This window comes from Apteryx mantelli, unplaced genomic scaffold (genome assembly GCF_036417845.1).
Source record: "Apteryx mantelli isolate bAptMan1 unplaced genomic scaffold, bAptMan1.hap1 HAP1_SCAFFOLD_72, whole genome shotgun sequence".
Lineage (NCBI taxonomy): Eukaryota > Metazoa > Chordata > Aves > Apterygiformes > Apterygidae > Apteryx > Apteryx mantelli.
The window spans coordinates 879,159-894,642 of NW_027118798.1; the positions used below are offsets into that span (position 1 = coordinate 879,159).

The 15,484-nt window shown below is 46.1% G+C and overlaps 1 long non-coding RNA gene across 1 annotated transcript; it reads left to right on the forward strand.

The window, feature by feature from the left end:
- Window positions 1-13,256: 13,256 nt before the first annotated feature.
- On the forward strand, window positions 13,257-13,811 carry LOC136996721 (uncharacterized). The gene is made up of 3 exons (XR_010887677.1): window positions 13,257-13,373; window positions 13,514-13,616; window positions 13,746-13,811. It is a non-coding gene; the product is annotated as an uncharacterized lncRNA (long non-coding RNA).
- Window positions 13,812-15,484: the final 1,673 nt, after the last annotated feature.

A 15,484-nucleotide genomic window follows, 5' to 3' on the forward strand; every position in this document is an offset into this window, starting at 1 on the left:
ATCTTAGAGTATGATAGCTCTATTCTGCTTCCTCAGCTTCAAAGGAGCTTTGAATCTCTCTACCATTGATATGCATGATGCTTTGTTAACAAACCAGAGGATTTTGTTCTGTGGATGAATGCACATTCTTATGTAACAAGGCATAAAAACTAAAAAAATAGTTATTAATAATAGAATAATAGGCAAGACAAGGAACTAATTCTTTTAGATATTGGTGTACTAATTCAGGGAGAATAAGAGACATTGGAAGTCTTAAAATAAGATCAAAATGATGACTTCATTAGCATGAATAGTTCCATATAATTAATGTATAATTTAACCGAAAACTAGAATATTAATATGAGGATATTAATATATCCTTATTCAAATAAGGATAGGAAAAGGGAGGATGTTTTGTTTTGCTTTGTATAGCAAGAAAACATACATTGTTTTGGGGTGCAGAATATGTCGTAAATTAGACTTGCGACAATATACATGATAATAATGAAAGGAGAGAAGCACATCACAGCAAGGTGAGCTTACAGTCAGACCATGAAACCCAAGATAACAAGGTGGATGGTTATTTTAAGATCAACTAGCTGAAATGAAAAACTTAGTAGTAATAAGGCATTTTAACTACTTGGACATCTATTGGGAAAAGAGCATGGACTAGCCACAAGAATACGGCGAATTGGTCAATTTGTTTGGTTTTGTTACAGAGAATGCAGAAAACAACTAGAAATAAGGCTCTTAGTTCAGTTCTAACCAGTGAGGAAGAACCGGCTGAGAATGTGAAAGTGGGCAGTGTTTTGTGTGAGAGCATTTGCAAATGAGAGAGTTTGTTGTCCATAGAAAAGGAAGGAAAGATGACAGCTAAAAAAAAACCAGTTAGACTTCAGGAAAGCTTCAAAAAACTTAGGGAATTAATGGCTAAGATCTCATAGGAAGGAAGTCTTAGGAAATAAGGAGCTAAGAAGAGGGACAGTTCCTCAGAAAAATAATTCTAAGGGCACATTTATCCCAATTTTGAGTAGAATAGGGATAATAGTAAGGTTAGCTTGACCATGACATGAGCTCACTATTGACATTAAGCATGAGAAGAAAATATAAATCAAGATGGGTCAGACTACTAAGTATAAAGACTAAAAGACTAAAAAGATGTCATGAGAGGATTAAACTGTCAGGAGACATCAAAGATAACAAGAATTATTCTGTATTAGTAGTAAGAGAAAGACAGAGGAGAGGATTAATACCCTACTCAATAGAGAAGAAAATCTGTCAACAAATGATAAAGAAAGCTAAGTAATTGTTGCCTTTGTTTTATCAGACCTCATAAAAAGATCACCTGCAAGCAGATAGTTAGGACAGGTGATGCCAAAATCTTAGCCCAGAATGGGGAAAGAACAGATTAGGAGCACTCAGACCATTTGAAAACATCTGATTTTTCTGAGTCTGATCAATATGATCCAAGGATAATTAAAGAATTGACTGAATTAATATCAGAAGCATAAACAATTATATCTAATAGCTCTAGTAGGATGAATGAGATGCTGAAAAACAGAAGAAGCAGCTGTAAATTGCTCTTATTAAAGAGGGAGGCAGGAGCTGAGAAATACAGATTGGTCAATTTAATTAACTTCAATCCCCAGAAAAATTCTGGAACAATTAATCATAGAAACTATTATTAGCACCTAGGTGATAACCAGGGAACGAGAGCAATCAGCGTGGACATGTCATAAATCGTGCCAGATAACTTGATTTTTTTCCTCCAATAAAGAAGAGAATTTAGGGAAAGGACAGAAGCAGATGACCTGTTGTCCATGTGAGTGTCAAAAAACTAATTAAACTGACATTTTCATTAAAACATTAAAGAAATATGGTCTAGATAAATCTATTATAAGGGCTATACAGAACTGGCTGGATAGCCAGCAGTAGTTCACCCTCAGAAAGGAAGACTATATTGCTGGATTCCTAGAGTTTGTGTTTAGTCTGGTTCTGGTTGGTATTTTTTATTAACAATGTAGATGATGGAATCGAGAATATGGTTATTAATCTTGTAGGTGACACAAAGCTGAGGGTAACAGAATTAAATTTTAAAATAGTCTTTACAATTTTGAAAAATGCTGTTTAAGAAAATAACAAGGAACATATTCAATAAGAACAAGTTGCATCCTAGTTCAGCACTTCATACTCGTATAAGTCAGCTGGTATAAACCATCACTGCCTTTCCTCTTCCCCTTGCTACTCATTTTCTCTCACACCACCTTATGCTAGCATAAGCTTTTCTGGGGCTATGTGGTTGTCTGTATGAGAAAACTGATTCACACTACAATTATCATCTCGGAGTTAACTGTAATCTGGAGCACTTACCTGATCTATTTGATCCTACTTTGGGTTACGGCGATGGATGAGGTGACCTTGCTAGATGTCTTAACAGCCCTGTTTTTCTGTGATTATCCCCTCATTAAAAAGAAGGGGTATATTTGATATAAAATTGACATACCAATATGATTTTTTTTTTTTTGGCAACAGCACAATATTGTTGATTCTTGTTCAGATTGTGATCCACTGTAAATTCAAGAGATCTGTGTTCTCTGATCTTGATCTACTGGGTGGCTTAGTCACAGTTCCTTGATTTGCTCTGTTTCAGTTTCTTCAGCTTCTTTGAGAAGCACTTTGAAATCTGTGAAAAAGAATTGTTGACAGAACACTAAGCCATTGCTCTTTCCTGTTTGTTAACCATTTCTTCTCTTCCTTTCACTAAGTAATTTACGTTCTTTCTAAGATCCTTTGTAAACATATATATCGCATATGTCAATAGAAATGGTTGTCTAAAAGCAATAAATTCCTGTGACTAGGATGTTTGCACAAGAGCCTGAGGCTTGTTCTTGTATCTAACATGAGATTTATTTTTCTTTCTGTGAATTCTTAAAATATCAAAGTAGTGAAATCTAATGTTAATCCATCAAGAAATGCCAGGGCCCTGTGTGCACCAGTAGGCCTTAACTACCCTGAGCAGCTTTGTCTGGGACCTCTACCAGGGAGCTCTATTTAAGCTCTGGCCTGTGCCCCCAGTCCTCACCTACGTTGTGGGCAGCCCTGAACCCATGCTCAGCCCTGTCCCGCAGTTGTTGACTGGACTTCCCTGACTGACCATGGACCTGACTTGTCACCTCTCATTTCTCTGATGATCACTGGACTGTCAACAGAACCTGTCACTGTCGCCAGCCCTGTTCTGCTTGCCTGCCTCGGTGCTGTGGGACTGCACCCCTGTTGGCAAGGTCACTGCCCCTCTCTGTGCATGGTCACCCTTGGCTCCTGGATTGCTTCCCGTCGTAGAGCAGCCCCACTCTTGCTGACAATAAAAAGATTAAAAGTCAATTTATGTGAAATTGCTTCCACTCCAAAATAAAGCTGTATGTTCTTTTCTATTCCTAATACATCACTTGCAAATTCCCACTAACTTTCCTAAGTACAGAGGTAAAGGCAAAGCCTGAAGTCTTGCACATGGTAGATAACAGTCAATAACCATCAGAAGTTGAACTTCAAAGCAGAAGAACTGAAAGGCTAACGGATATTTTCCTTAATTCTTATTCAGTAGAGCATTTAAGCACAGACTTATTTTCAGTCTGTCCTTAAATTCTCTGAATTTAAGTACATAAGTTAAGAGCTTTCCTCTGTCAACATCTAGCTATGTTTCTATACTTTAGAAATTTGATTCTATACATCAGTATGTAGTTACACCTATAGGTTTACTAGAAACTGTGCATCCTTCTTGTCATGTAAAAAAAAATTTTTTTTTTTAAACCCAACAAAATAAAATAATATTTTAAGCCTTGAAATGGTGAGGAGTAATGTTCCTTGGGAATAATTATACTTACAGTTATAGGTGAATGTTATGGAAAATCAGGCTCGCCGGCCTCCATAACAGGGTCCGACCCTAGGTTCCTGCTGAGGCAGAAGTTTGAAGTCAGATTGAAGAAAAATAAAATTTAATGACATACGTGTGGTAATTACAGCTCGAGCTGGGTGCCTCCGAAGAGGGACCCCGAACAAAGAAATCCCTGGGCAATTATACCCTTACAATCTAAATTCCCCACCCCTTAAGCGATAGTTTGGACCAATAGTAATAGTTAGGTCTCGGTTCTTCCCCTTCTTCCTTGGGCCCCTTTATTGTCTCTAGGCAGGCCGCTGCTTATCTTCAAGGTTGGCTACTCCTGCTGTCCGTGTAACTTCTTTATCCCTCCAGCTTGAACCGGCTCTGGGGCCCCCTTTTACTTATCTAAGTAAAAGTTCACAGCAAGTTCACAGCCTGAGGCCTAAGGCTTCAGCAAATTTAGCTACTAATGCTAAGCAAGTTATGCTAAGCAATTAATTCTAGACAGCTTCAGTTCAATATTCTCTAACATGAATACATCAGCAAAGTTACATTAACAGTGAATCTATAATTTACCATGAAAGTTTTTTGCACAATGTAATAAAATTCTGATGTTTAGTTGTTTATTAGATTCTTTGAGCTGATGGGAAACTAGATTATTTGAAGTGTCAGGATGAATGTTTAATCCTTTATATATAATCCATGATGTCTCATACAAAATGGAAAAACAGATGACCACAGCTTTAGGAAAAAATCCATTAAATTGTGTGTACTAATGTTAAGACTTTTAAAAACAATAATCTGAGAGGGACTGCCATTTTCGTAATGGTTGGAGCTGGCCCCAACTGACAGGGCTCTGAGCACATTCCTCCCTTCCAGTTTTGTTGGCCGAGTTGAGGAGTTTAGCTAGCTGCTCCTTCACTGCTAAGAGCTGTTGTGAAGAAAGCTAGATGCAGGGGCCTGCACCGTCTTTCTTTTGTGAGCTGCTGTTTAAGCTGAAGCTTTATCACTGGCCCTCGGCTGTGCTACATCCTAGCTGTGCAGCAGCTATGTCTGTGCCCAGTCTCTTACCTCCTTGGTTCTGGCCCTGATCCGAACTCACTGGCTTGGCTTCCTGGCTTGACCTCAGACCCGTCTCGTCTGTGACTTGCTGGGTGATTGCTGGGCTACGACTGACCCTGGTCACTGTCTCCAGAGCTGATCCTGACCTGAACTTGCTGGCTCAGCACCGAACTCCTTAGAGATGAGGTCACTGCTGCCTACCTTGTTAGCACGCTCAGGTCCTGGCTCTCCATCCCTTGCAGAGCAGCCAGGCCTTGCTGTCCACTGATACCAATCCATTATATTGGAGCTGATGCATCTCTTCAAAGCCTCGTAAAAAAGGTGGTATTTATTCCTATTTGACGAAAGAGACATGAAGTGCAATGCGATTGTGTCTTATAGTTCTAAGTTCATATAAGAAGCCTGTGGCAATCAGGAGTTCTAACTGAACCAAAAAACCTTCCCACTTCATTGTATCAGTAACTCTGTTTCATTTTCTCCACTCTTCCTTTGCCTGTTCTTCTCCCACCTTTAATAAGCATTTCTTGGTCAGCCGTGAGTGTTACAGTCTTGCAACATTGACCATGCACTGGAGACAAAGGTTTGTTTTGTTCCCTCAGCTTGGAACTTAGCATTTTTGTAGTTTCATGTGCTTGATCTGAATAGTGAGGAGTTTTGAATTCCTACTGGTACAAACATAGATACTCAGAAAGAAAGGGGAATTGCTTAACTGAGATAGGAAGGAAAGAGTGCAGCTGGATTGAAAGAAAAAGCAGTAATGAGGACAAGTTTTGCAAAAAGTTGTGATCAGATGCCTATTAAAGTACTGCTGTTTATTTAGAGGGATTTTTATTAAAAGAACATAAACATTATGTGCAGGATCTTTGATGGTCTGATGATCTTTGGAGGTGCATATGGAGTCAGAGTTAGACTCGGCAGCAAATTTATCATTCATATATGCTTAAAATGGAAGCTGGGTTGAGACTCCCCTTTAGCTTGTCATTTCTTGTCTGAAGGATGGTATTTGGCACAGTATTGCCGTCTGGAGTATGCTTTGAGCAGTCAGAATGAGACTTGGAATAGCCACAGTGCCGGTAGTTAACAGACTTGGGGCATGAATGTATTCAAGTCATGCCCGCAGAAAGCAACAACTTTTCTACTGCTTAGGCCTGTAAGCCAGAAGGCTTGTTTCTGTAAAAAATAGAAGCTGGAGTGTCTTTGGCTTTCTAGTGACATCCTAATTCTTTCCACTTTGCACCTGGTCTTCCTGCTGTGCTCCTTGGAACCCGGGAATTAAATCAAATGTACTTTCCTTTCAAAAATTAGGAAAATTGATTCTATAACCTAGATAATTCTGCAGAAATGTACCTACATATTTTCTCTCTCTCTCTCTCTCTCATTTTCCATGTTTTTTCTGTTGTTAGGATGGCTTTGGTACCCCAAGCTGAGTTCTACTAAGTGCTGAAATTTTCATCTAGTCTTAAGAAAATTCTTCCCTTATTTTCCATCTCTTAAAAAGTAACCAAAACCTTGATCACTGGCAAAAGCAGTGGGCCTACAAACAGTGCTGTGCTGACCATGGTAAATGCTGTTTGTTTACTCATTTTATTTTATTCAGTATGAACAAGGGAAATAGATTGATCAGTTTTGATTTCCATTTTTAAACACTTCTGTTGTACTTCAGTGTAAGGGACATGGGCAAGGGACTATTGAATCTAGTCTTCAAAACTGTTTAATTTGGGAAAAAACGTCTAACCAAGATTATTTCCTTCAGTGCTACTTTTGATAAATGTATTTCTCTTCACAAAACAGTTTGAGCATAAGATGCTAATTCAGAAATGTTTTTTTTTTCTCTTCCAGTTCTTTCGTATATAACTGTTATAAATGGTCGCATACAGAATAACCGTTGATGGTTCTCTCTCACGTTTTGGCGCAAAAAAAAAAAAAAAAAAAAAAAAAAAAGCATTTACCCTCCAGGGGCACCAGAACAAGACGCCTCCCAACAAATTAGTAAACAAGTCTTTCCTCTTGCATGCTGATATCAACAAGTGAAATAATTAAGAGCCAGTAGTTATATTGTCATTAGTCCCCTGGGTTAATATTTAACCCCCTCAAAAATGGACATGCTTATAGATATTACAATTTTTCGTGTTGAATTATCTACAGTATCTGATATGACTGCATCGCCTCACCTGTTTCTTCTTCCTGAAGAGATTGTCTACAGCAGACACCCATTACATGGTCACCCATGCTGGTCTGCCCCCCAGTCCTGACCCATGAGCTCTCAGCTGGTCCCTCACCTGTCCCCACGGAGAGCTCCATGCATTCCAGCTGCTCATTCAAGTATTTCTCTTCACACTTGAAACAGATTGCATTTTAAGCAAGAGCCTAAATTTTGTCAAATTTAACTTGATGGCTTCAAGGAAGTGCTTCAGCTGCTGCCTTGTACATCATACCCATTCAACTTCATCTGCAACATCTAAGTTGATTGTAGAGAGGGGCACACTATTCCTGTGCTCATCCTGCACCACAGGTGTCTGCCTCCTGACAATATAGAGAAAGAAGACTGAAATCAATATTCAGAGATATTACATCCCCGCTGTTGAAGGGACCATGTCTGTACTTACCAACAGTTTGTGCCATTAGGGACAAATTCAAAAGACTATTTTGCTCTTCCCACGAGTCTGAACAATAGTGTACTAAGCTGTCACAGCAGAAAAGTCTGGCAGGTGACCGTTCCACAAGTCAGCTGGTGACCACTGTTCAAACAGCCTACATAAGACTTTCTCCAGGAAAGCAATGGTTCTTCCATATCAAAACCATGATGCTACAGAGCCTCCCACAGAGTTCAGTGTCCTGACCGACAGTAAGGGTGGGACTCAGTTCTAAGAGACACTCACAGACACCAAGCAGCAGTGGGGTGAAGGGGGTGGTCATGGCCACGTATTTTTCATTCCATCGACGCACCCTCCAGTAGCCCATCTCCTGCTTGGGGTCCTCTGCATGGCAGCTGGCAGACACATAACAGACACCCAGGGCCCAGTGGGTTTTGTCTCCTACTTCAGCCTCCCAGCAGTGGCAGCCTGATGAATAGGCAGATGATCCCAGCACACAGGGGTAAGCGGTGAAACGCTGAGAGCTGTGTGGCAGCTCCTGGGGGATGTCAGTGAAATAAACACTCTTGAGATTCTCCAAGAGCACCACACTGGCATGAGCTGTCTGAGGGTCCAGAGACACATCTCCTTTGGCAGAGCAGAGACTATGAGAAAGCAGGGAAAACCAAGGGGGAGGGAGCAATGGATTCACACACCTCACCCCAGAAGAATCAGCTAGAGAAGAGCAATTACACAGCCATTTGCCCATTGACCACAAGGCAGCTGGGCATCTGTCAACCCTCCACGCCCCATCTCCTCACCATACCGCACGCTTGAATTGCCTTCTCTGAGTCCCTACCTCAAACTGTCTTAGCTCTATGCTATGCCACCTTTCTCCTGAAGTTGCTTACCTTCCTCTGATAGTCTGCACTATCATCTGTTTCATCTCTCAAGCGCCCCACTCTAGACCCCTTATTCAGGCAGGCACCAACAATACTGGGACCAGGGGTCACTTCTGCACTTTGGCAGAGTGACAGGGGTGCTGTTGAGCACATGCACTGATATAATGGGCTTTCTCCACAAAGGGGCCCACAAATGAGCCCTCAAGCCCGTTCATTGGGTTCACCAACAAGATAACCATTTAAATGAGAAGAGTCAAGTCTAGTCACTTCAGCATTTTAAACCAGGCCTAGACATACAGGTGAATTCAGAATGCCAAACAGAAGACACTTTTCAGAGCCAAGGACTGGACTCAAGTCCCAGACCTAGGTCTCTATATAGCTTGACTGCCAGTGTACTTCTTCAGCATCTTCTTAAGCTGAAATAACGGCCTAGGGAAACAGGCCATTGCCTTCTTCAGCTCAAGAGGGACAGAAGGTAGCTCCAGGTTCTTAAGTGTTTCATGCCTAAGGAAAGAAGTGACCTCATCTAGCAATCAAATCAATCACAGTGTCTAGAAGATGCCATTCCCTAGTACAAAACACAGCAGCTGTTTCTAGGAATTATTGCTATGCTAAGGTTGAAATGCTGGAAGCTTACCAAAAGTCTATATTCCCACTTAGAAACCATGACAGGAAAAAATGAAGGGGAAGAAGCTGACAGTTCATATATGTTGGGATTTGGCCCAGAGTCAGTATAACTATCCTGGTCTGAGAAAAGGCAAAGGATGGAACTGACCACCAATATATCAGGTTTTATCTTCCAGGGGGATCATTCTATTACAGTGCAATGCAGCCAGTCTCCTAGCACTGCACTGAAACACTGGCATGGCATTAATCCCAGAGGAAAGGAGCACTCCTACCAAGCAATTGCATCTTCAACTACTAACGGCTCCTTCCCTATCCCCTCCCTCCCCTCCCCCCAAATAGGAAGAGGAATAGGGTACATCACCTCTGCAGGACACTCTGCATGTCCTAGAAAAGAAGAGGGAAGACAGTAAGTCAGATCCCACCAAAAACACCCCCATCAGCATAAATATTGTAGGGTGTGTCTGCATGCCCAGCAATCCTTTTGCCTGTTAGTGCTGGGCTTTATCTAACCCAGGTGTTATTAATTCTGCTAATTATTTGGGGGAAATGGAAAGAAAGGCAGCACTTGTAAGGTCTGGCTCATGACATCTGGATGAGTCACACCCCATTTTTATCCTTTGAGTATAAAGTCTTGCTTTCCAAAGGTGGAGACCTACCATGACTAAGTTTAAAGCTCAGCCTTTTCCTCACCTCACCAAGAAAGATCAAAGTCACGTTGCTATCAGCTAGACCACATGGAAGAGATTAAACAGGGAGATCCAGGGCTCCTGGTTGCAGAGGGCCATACAGATTAATAGTGACCTCTAAAAATGCAAGGCAGAGCTTCACCCCTGCCCCAGAGAAAGGGACTGCCACAAGAGCTTCTTTGAAAGGCTGTGATCCACACATTGGTGGCAGGAAAAGCCCCAGCATACAAACCTTGAGCACCCCTGCTCTGGACTCCAGGCATCTTTCCATGTCCACCATGAGGGTGTTGAGAGAGCAGCACTGCTCCGAGAGGTGTGCTGTGGTGGTCTTCAGCCCCCCCAGCATCTCAATCTCTTCTGCTCTCAGGCAATGCAACTGCTGGTCCTCCTCTTGCTCTGGGAAGGAGTGCAGCTCCTCAGAGTCACAGGTAATGCGCTTATGACAGTTCCACACTAACTCCTGTGGGACAGAGAAGTCACCAGGAGATTAGAGAGCATCTCCCAGCTGGGGACTGACCTGAGGCAACACCCCCAGGGAAGGGAAGAGCCCCTCTTGTCAACTCTTCTGAGCTCACCACACCACTCCAGTTCACTCCAGCTGGGTGGGCCTAAAGAGAAGGCCCCTACCCCACTCCTCCCAGCTCTGCCCCTTCTTCCACTTACTCTCAGCTCCTTGGGCTTTTTCTCCTCCATGGATAAATGTTCCTTCAAATCCTCTGCTTTTCTGCCCAGATGCTCCACGCAAGCTTGTAGCTTATCCTGGAGAGGGAAGGGCAAGAGATTCTACTCAGGCAAAATGGTCCAAGGCATCAGATGCTGAACCAGCACTGAGAAGGCTTGGATCATACCAGTTGAGAATCATATACCAATTGATCTGACATGTCACTTCACGCACTTTGCTTTCATGGGGTGTCAATTATAAATTCCAGCAATCCTCTGGCTATTCACACTGAACATCTGCATCAGGTACTACACAGAGTGTTTCTGGGTTAAAGTTCTGAACACCTGTGTGTACAGCAGCAATACAGGTTACAATAGTCCTCTGCCTTCAAAATTTAGCTTCTGAACAGCAGCTAGAAGTGCAGACAAGGAGTCAAAGCAAGATAGTTCTACACTGTATAGATTAATTTTTTCTAGGGAGTCAATCACCAGAGCAACTTTCCAGGAAACCTACTGTATCTCTGAATCAAAATGGAACTTCTGACTCCACCCTCAGATATGGGACAGCAGGAATTACTCAGTTCAACATCACAAATTTTGCTCTAACACTCCCTCCTGCCTCTGAAAACGACTAATCGAATCCTAAGTTGTGATTCCGAGAAAAAAAAAAAAAGAAGAATGGGGGAGGGCCCTGAAAAATGCCTCCAACATTTTGGATGCAACTTGTGCAGACACCTTTGCTAGGATTCTGTCCAAGATTAAGACATCTAAATTTAGATGAATTAGATGCCTAAATTCCACTAGATGTCAGTATAGTCACAGGAGTATTCTAGAAAGCTAATTAGCTGACCATGCACCTACTGTCGGGTGAAGTGAATAAGTACACTTGTCAGACTGTTGGTTCTAGCCACCAACACAGCCACCTCAATTGGTTGAGGTTGCCTCAGAGGGTGAACCACACATCCCACTCAGCTGCTGGAATGTTTCTTCAGCTTCAAGATGGAGAGCCCGTGAGCAGTAACATCAGTTTCTGATGTCGGAATCATTACTGCAGTTTTGGGTGGTCTCACCTCAAGCTGGCCATGAGGTATAGGTACATTTCTACATACAGCTGCCTTAGTTCCTGTTCCTCCTTGCTCTATCCATTAGACTCCAGTTTCTTTACTGGATCATAGAAACGAAACCCTGAGCCCCCAGCACGTACCCTCCTCCTTCTGTAGCAGGGACTGTCTTTCTCCTCCCTGTTTGCAGAGAAGAGCGGAATCTGCTAATAAGTTCTGCTTCGCTGCTTAGAGCGGGTAGGAGCCAGTAGTCATTGGGCCTACACTCAGCTCTTATGCCTAGATTAAACTCCTTCGCAGAACTGGGGAGGTCCTACATCCTCTTTCATAATCTACTCATGTTCTGATCCCTAGACTCCACTTTCAAACTGTGGTGCTTGAATACAAATTTCTCTAGAGCTTCTCTGGTCACCAGCACCCTTTTGAAATATTTAGCGTCAAAGTCAAACTAGAGATGCAACACTTGTTCCCAGACTGTTCTGCTGCATTCCTGTGACTTAACAAGTATTGGTGGGTCTGAACTGCCCTACTTCCTTACTTACGATGAGATGGTTAGAAGTTTAAAGACTGGAGTGGAATGCCAGGTATCTCAAACCTTGTGAAGGAAATGCTTTCTAGCAGTACCTCCGGGAGATACCATTTGCTTACCTTGTGGTTTTTGAGGGCTTCATCCAGGGGCCCTCCTGTACGAGCGAGATGGCCGTGGGAGACTGCACACACCACACACATGGCTTCCTGGTCCTCCTTGCGGAAGAGACTGATGACCTCATGGTGCCGGCAGCAGAGCTTCTTGTTCTGCATCTTTTCCTTGACAAAAGGCAACTGCCGGGCTGTCTCCACTATGCTGGCCAGCTGCCGGTTGGGGTACATGACTTGCTGAGCACAAACATGCTGACACATTGGGCAGCTGAAGTCCTTGACCACTGGCTCCCAGTAGTGGATGATGCAGGCTCTACACAAGCTGTGGCCACCAGGAATCATGACAGGGTCCTGCAGGTAGTCAAGACAGATGGAGCAAGTGGTGTCTATGTTAAGGACCTCCAAATGACTGAGGCAAGCCATTGGTGGTAGTGCTATGAGATGGGCACAGACTTCGGGAGACAGTTCCTATATCCTGATATAGGAATAGTCACCTGGAGAAAAAAAAAAGAAAAAGAAAAAAAAGAAAACCACACCACAGAGCAAATAGATCACATACATGCATTATTCACCATGTGGACTCAAGGAAGCCTAAGAATCAGGCCTCATAGATATTCTCTCCTAGCTTGAGTGAGGAGAGAAGACTAGAGAAAAGACATGGGTTATGTAACCCAGACACCTGGTTCAGCTTCACTGTCCTGTTCCTCACTGACCAAGGCAAGCAGTAATTTAAGTAACAAGCATTTATTGAATTCTCCAGTACCTTGCAGGAGAAGGAGTTCTTTCCCCATATCAGACATGGGGGGGGGTTGAAGGCAGGCTGGAAATAGCATGCATGTTAGCAAGCACAGTAGTACTGAATATTTCTGCTCTGTCACCTACGTACAGACTTTTTCCCTTGAACTCAGTACATGGTAACTAGACACACAGAGAAACAGAAATGAGAGGTCCCACTTTCATACATAGCCCATTGAAGCCAGTCTGGAAGAGGACTTATTAAAAGATAGCCCAGGCCTCATGGCATAGACTAAATAGACTAGCTTCCCCCTCTCACTGTTTACACATGGTGCTTACAAGATGAAAAATTCCAATGCAAACAAGTTTTTTAACAAAGAAAACATTTTTCATCCAGAGGGTGACAAAACGCTGGGACAGAAGCCTAGAGAGACTGTGAAACCTTCACACTTGGAGACAGGGAAAAACCAGCTGGATAAGACCCTTAATGTCAGAGGTACCCGAACTTGCTCAAGGGTGAGAGTGCTGGGCTGAGTGCAGCCAAGCTGCAGGACGAGGTCTGCAGTCACCTGGTGAGTGAGCTCTGCGCTGGGGCCCACGTCCCTGCGGCCGGATGTCCCATGGCTCCTGCGCCGCAGGGCCGCCCGGCCGTGGGTGGGCGGAGGGGCGTTTGCAGCCGGAGACGAGCTCCCACGTCCCTGCTTTGCCCTAGGCCCGAGACTGCCCTGTGCTGCTGGAGAGGCTCTTCAGCACGACCCAGAGCTGCTGCACGGGGAGCTACCAGGCATCGCAGGCAGCAGCCGTCATTGTCCTGGGTGAGAGGCAACACCGAGCTCTCGCGCTCCTCCCGGCTGCGTCCCCCGGGTCGGGGTTGGGGTCCAGGGCTGGGGTTGGGGTTTAGAGCTAGGGCCATGTCCTAATGGCTGCGTTTTCCTGTGTGCCAGGCATCCTCCTGGATACCACGCCAGCCAAGTGGCTCCAGCAGCGGGACCTGGCATTCCTGTTGGGAGGTAGGTGATGGCGGCCGGGCTCCCGCCTCGAGGGACAGGGAGGCATCCGGAGGCCCCGTGGGTGCCGGCCAGGGACGCTGGTGCTGAAAGCCAGTGGGGCGTGGGGAGAGGGGACTCGCACGGCCCCCAGGCTCCTGGCCAGGGAAGCCACCCCCAGCTGGGCGCCGCGGGGCACCCAGGGCCGTGGGGGAAACGGCTGCCAAGCACCCATGGTGCCTCCCTGCGTTGTCTTTGCAGCTCAGCAGAGGCGGCAGCGTGCCGAGGCTTCCTGTGCATGGCGGGCGGCAGCCCCAGTGCCCTGCGCTGGGGGACCCCAGCACCCCGGGGCAGGAGGGCAATAAAGCTCCGTCCACACAGGGAAGGTGCCGGCTGTGTCTGGGCTCTCTGGAGGTCTTGCGCTGACCCCGGCCCTGCCGCGCCCAGAACATGGCCCTGGTGCCCCCCCCGCCATGCCCTGCCCAGGGACACGGCCTGGGGGTAGTAGGGACACAGGGGAGCAGAGAGACCAGGGGTGAGTGGGGGGCACTGGGGATGATGGGGGCACCGGGAGGTGCCTGAGGACGCTGGGGGGCACTAGGGTGGGACAGGGGATGAGAGGGGCCCTGGGGATTCCATGGGGAGTGGAGGGACCGGGGGGTAAGGGGGGGCTAGGGGGGGCCAAGGGGCCCCAGGAGTCCCTGGGAGGCACCTGGGGGTGAGTGCAGACCCGGGGGTGGAGCTGCTCTCCAGGGGCGGTGACAGGAGCATGGGGTGGAGCTAGGAATGGGGCCAGGGCAGGGCGAGCCCCAGGGGTGAGTGTGGGCTGCCGCGGGTGGGGAGCTCAATTTGGCCCCTCATGGCAGCTGTCCGCCCCTCCCTCCATCCCTCCATAGGGACCTGGGCACTGGGGGCTGGGAGGGCAGCGGCGGTGGCCTCGGGTGAAGAGCGGCAGGGCTCGGCTGTGGGGCCACGCCAGGCTGGGGGCACCGGGGCTGGGGCTATGAGCACGGCCAGGGCGCAGGGCTGCCTGGCTGCAGCGGGCCAGGCCAGGCTCGGCCAGGGAATAAAGCCCGAAGGGCTGCAGCCCAGCACCCCCTGCTTCCCCAGCGCCACCCAGGCTGCCTCGCACCCAGGGCCGGGCCCTCCCCACAGGGCCACCCCAGCCGAGTTCAGAAGCACAGCCCAGAGCCGCCCAGGGCCAGCCCGGGATGGGGCTGCTCCTGTGAGCCCCGCACACAGGCCAGTGGCAGGGGCAAGCAGGAGGCTGCGTCCCAGAAACAGGGATTTGGGGGGCCACGTGCCAGGGCAGGCAGGAAGGGAAGTTGTGAGGTTTGGGGGCCCAAAACGGAGACTTGGGGATGCATTTTTGAGCTCAGAAACAGGGGCCTAGCCATCTGTTTCTCTGGTTGAGAACAGAGACTAAGTTCCCCGTTTTTGAGTCAAAGATGGGGACTAAAATCCTGTGTTTCTGGTGCCACAAACACAGGCTAGTTCGAGCACTTCGAGGACCAGAAATGGAGCCTTAGTTGGCTGCCTTTGTGTCTGAAAACAGGCCAAGAAGTCCTGCATTTTGGGGGCCAGAAAGAGGGCCTTTATTTGGCTGCCTTTGTGGTTGCAAACAGCAACCGAGGCCTGTGTTTTTGGGGCCTGAAGTGGAGGCTTAGCTGGCTGTTTTTACTACTCAAAATGGAGAC